A 4,629-nucleotide genomic window follows, 5' to 3' on the forward strand; every position below is an offset into this window, starting at 1 on the left:
AGATCTCATTCCTTTTGATGGCTGCATAATATTCCATTGTATATATATACACACCACATATTCTTTATCCATTCATCTGTTGATGGACATCTTGGCTCTTTCCACAGTTTGGCTATTGTGGACATTGCTGCTATAAACATTGGGGTGCACATACCCCTTCGGATCCCTACATTTGCATCTTTGGTGTGAATACCCAGTAGAGCAATGGCTGGGTCATAGGGTAGCTCTATTTTCAACCTTTTGAGGAGCCTCCATACTGTTTTCCAGAGTGGCTGCTGAGGAGGTATTCTTTGGCGGAGAAGGGCGTGTGGCGAGCATGGGCAGAACAGGATGATAAAAGCACAAATATGCATGAGTGTGTGGTATTGGGGAAGGAGGGGTATCATGGGTCTGAAGCAGTGGTTTACAAAGTCACCCAGGTGTCCTGGCTCACAGCATTCAGAATTTTCTTATGCAAAGAACACTATGATTTTTTTAAAAAAGGTGATCACAGAAGCACGTGGTATAGAATTCTCTCACATGCACCCAAGCAATTTAATTAGTAGAAAATGGGAATTTATTTTTTGTGTACATATAAAACCACAATGTGAGCACATGTCTGTGAAATAAACAAGCTACTGAAGACACACAATGGGCTGTTCCTGAGGCTTTTCCACAATTTTTCACCAGGGACTGTTTTTTCGCTCTGCCATCTGCAGACTTTCACTAGAGATAGGCAGAGCTGCTGGTGCCAAAGGTTTAACAAAAGTTGATGGGAGAAAACCTAACATTGAGAAAATTGTATCTTTGAGCATAATTTGGACAAGACTCCATTATTCTATTTTAGTGAAGGAACATTTCTTTCCAATTGATGAGACTTCTGAGGTTCCACTGAAGTGCAGCCTGCAGGATGGGGTGGGCTGGCCTGGATGCTAGGGTGGGGAGTAGGGAGGATGCAGAGGGGCAGTGTGGAGGGGAAGCAGAGCAGAGGATGGTGAGTTTGGAGGGGCTGGGTAGGGACCGGGAGTTGAGTAGTGAAGATCTGAGGAGTCTGGATCTGATTCCTTGAGCGAGAGGGAACTAAGGTAAGTTCTGGAGTAAGGGAGTGACACGTGAAAAGGGGAAATTTGGGAAAGACACATCTAATGGGTAGGAAGGGTGGCTTGAACTACATCAGAACAGAGAGGTAAGAGAAAAAAGAGCTTGGGGCACCTGGGTGGCTCAGTCATTAAGCGTCTGCCTTTGGCTCAGGTCATGATCCCAGGGTCCTGGGATCGAGCCCCACATCGGGCTCTCTGCTCAGCGGGGAGCCTGCTTCTCCCTCTCCCACTCCCCCTGCTTGTGTTCCCTCTCTCGCTGTGTTTCTCTCTGTCAAATAAATAAATAAAATCTTTAAAAAAAAAAAAAAAGAGAAAAAAAGAGCTTGGATGCCAGATGAAGAGATGGGGGGGCAGGGAGTGGGGAATCAAAAAAAGCATTCATTCTAGATGTCTCTTTGTCCTGGCCCAGAATGCTCCAAAGTGCAAATGAACAGGACGGGGTCTGCAAGAAGAATGGGGAAGGCTGGCCATGGGCTACTGGCCCTCTAGTGCCTCAGAACAATTGCAATCAACCCAGCATGTCCTTCTGCTGATGCTTTCTGCCCCTGCTAGCTTGCACAGTGGAAGGCGAACAGAGTCCTGAATTCCTCCAGTAAGTGACTAAGCTCGCACCAGGCTGGAGAGGAGGCTCACACTTGCTTATGACCCTGCCTCCCTTGCCCCCCACCCCCAACAGGGATTTCATCCAAGAGCCCCTCATGAAGACTGACCCTGAATGGTAGAGGTCAATGCAAGCCATTTTGAGCTCAAGTCCAGGACTGACAAGGAACAGAATGCTGAAGGCTGTTACATTTGTTATTTTAAAAGATTTGGTACATTATTACTTGTCAGGGAGTAGGATCGGAAGTAGAAATTGTTCTTTCAACTGGCAGGCGTGCATATGTATCATGATACTTTAAAAATTTTTAAATTTATGGCCCAGTTCCAATCAGATATTTAGTAGTCTCACTTTTTTACAGTTTCCCCAAAATTGTTTGTTACTGTAAATTTTTTTTTTTTTTAATCAGTCTTCTTAATTCACCAACATTGGGGATTTGGTCCTTGAAAACTTCCCAAAACATTTCGAATTATAAAATCATTATACACTCATTGCGTACAATTAGGAAAATACAAAAATGATTCAAAATTAACAGGCACCCATAATTCTAGAAATGAATACTGTTAACATTTAAACATATTTCTTCCCTGGCTTTTTTCTTCACTGTTTTACATAATGGAGATATATTTTTTAATATATAACTTTGCATTTTGCCTGAGATTATAGGCATGTCCCCAGGGCATTAAGCACTCTTCATAAACTCCATTTTTAAGGTTTGCCTAGTATGCCTTCTTATGGCTATAACATCATTTACTTGTTTCCCTGCTGTTGGAGATTAGACTGTTTCCAATTTTTTGAGGTTAAAAACAACACTACCATGACAATCTGTGTGTGTGTGTTTTAGTTTTAGTATAGGTATGACTGCTGGAGAGGGGCCAGACCCTGGTGCCTACGTCAGAGGAGGTTCTGCTGCCCCCTTCCCACTGTGAATGACAGTGGTCAGCTGAAGGAGGGGCTGCTCTGGAGGTGTCCACCTGGCCCCTGGAAGAGGCAGTAATGCCCAGAGAACAGGGCTGTTGTAAAGGAATCAGAGAGGTCTTGCGATTCTACTTTGTAATGGGGGACTCTAAAAGGGAATTCATTTTCAAAGGAAACATAGAGGCTTTCAAAAAGTCTTTTGAATTGATTGGGTTAGTATTGTGTTGCTTTTACATGTGTTAAAATTTTTAAAATTGCATGTGTTAAAAAATAGAGGATCTAATGAGGGAGAGAATAGCAGTTGCTTTGAATAACAAACTAGTAGGGATAAGAAGACTTTGGCTTCCTGAAGTTCTGTGCAGGCTGGCTTTCTTGGTGAAGCAGTCCCCTGGGAAGGAGTTTTGGGGTCAGCAAATCAGAATTCCGACTCTAGCTGGGCTACGCTGGGCAAGTTGCTTGGCCTCTCTGAGCCTCAGATTCCCCCATTGTGAAATGAAGCAGAGGATGACACTACTATTTTTCACCTGCAGTTTGTGGAGAGGCTTCAAACACCAAGTAAGGATCTGCAAATGGCAGCTAAGACGGTGCCCTAAGAAGGGGGCTGAGGCTTGTTCTGGAACTGGAATCGTAGATCGGTGTGCCTGACCTCAGGACAGCTCAGCCTGGAAGACTCCAACCTCCAGAGCGTAGAGATGCAGGGGGAGTCCTAGGTTATATTTTCAGAATCTACTGCAGGGACTGAAGTCATCCCTCTTCAGACATTTACTAAATGGTTGCACTTGTGCTCCCTGGATTTCCTTAACTGATAGTTCGACGCTGTGGTTTTTTGTCCCAGCCTGTAAACAGGGACAGGGCTGGGCTAAGCGAACACTGAAACATTGCATTCCGGGGTCAGATGTTTAAAAACCCTGCAATCAAACCTGAGGCCATATTCGGAAACAACTGTATCCGATGACAGCTTATTATGGAAGGTTCTGAACTTCTAAGAATTCCTTAGTAGGAAACAAACAAAATACAAAGCTCTCTTCCTAATGTTCTGCTGCTAGGAATTTTTTTTCTTCCTGACTTCTCCAAGCATTCTGCTTGTTGATTAAAACAGAGATCCACATGGGCGCCTGGGTGGCTCAGTCGTTACGCGTCTGCCTTCGGCTCAGGTCATGATCCCAGGGTCCTGGGATCGAGCCCCGCATCGGGCTCCCTGCTCTGCGGGAAGCCTGCTTCTCCCTCTCCCACTCCCCCTGCTTGTGTTCCCTCTCTCGCTGTCTCTCTTTCTGTCACATAAATAAATAAAATCTTAAAAAAAAAAAAACAGAGATCCACGGTGTGTGTGTGATGCTCGGGTGGGCAGAAGGCTAGCTTCAGAGGGCCAGGGAGATGGAGAAGTTCGGTGTCACATGCATTTCTGGGAGGTATACTCTCCATTAGTTAACTGTGGGCATCGAGTAAAGTTTTCTGGTGTGAGTGTGTGGCGATGTGTTTTTGTGGGATTTTGGCCTTTTTGAGTCTGAGGATCAATGAGAAAGAGAACCTTACGATGACCTGTCAGGCCCACAGGAGGGTTGGTTTTGATTTTGGTTTTGTTTTTTTTTTGAAGATTTTATTCTTCAGTAATCTCTACACCCAACATGGGACTTGAACTCACAACCCCAAGATCGAGAGCCACATGGTGCACCAACTCAGCCAGCCAGGCGCCCCTGGAGGAGGAGGTTTCCTTTAGAAATGTCCAAGGGGAATCTTAATACCCAGTCCTCTTTTGCCCTTGTCTCTGGGAAGGAAAGAGTTACATCTCCTGCCCCCCACCGGGACATTTTATTTTTGCAGTTCTTTGAAGTGCCCTGAGAGCTAAGCATCAGGCCCAAGGCAGCTCTGTGTATCTTTGTAACAGATTAGAACATATTCACATTTTATTTGCTCACAGAACAAATATTTCCCTTGGAATGAAACCGAGGCAGCGGGAGCAGGATCAGGCAGGACTAGCCATGAAAGAGAGCACCTCCCCCGCCCCCCTTCCCCCGCCCCCAGGGCCAGGCCGGC

Source organism: Leptonychotes weddellii, chromosome 1 (assembly GCF_054177405.1).
Source record: "Leptonychotes weddellii isolate Sample4059 chromosome 1, ASM5417740v2, whole genome shotgun sequence".
Taxonomy (NCBI): Eukaryota; Metazoa; Chordata; class Mammalia; order Carnivora; family Phocidae; genus Leptonychotes; species Leptonychotes weddellii.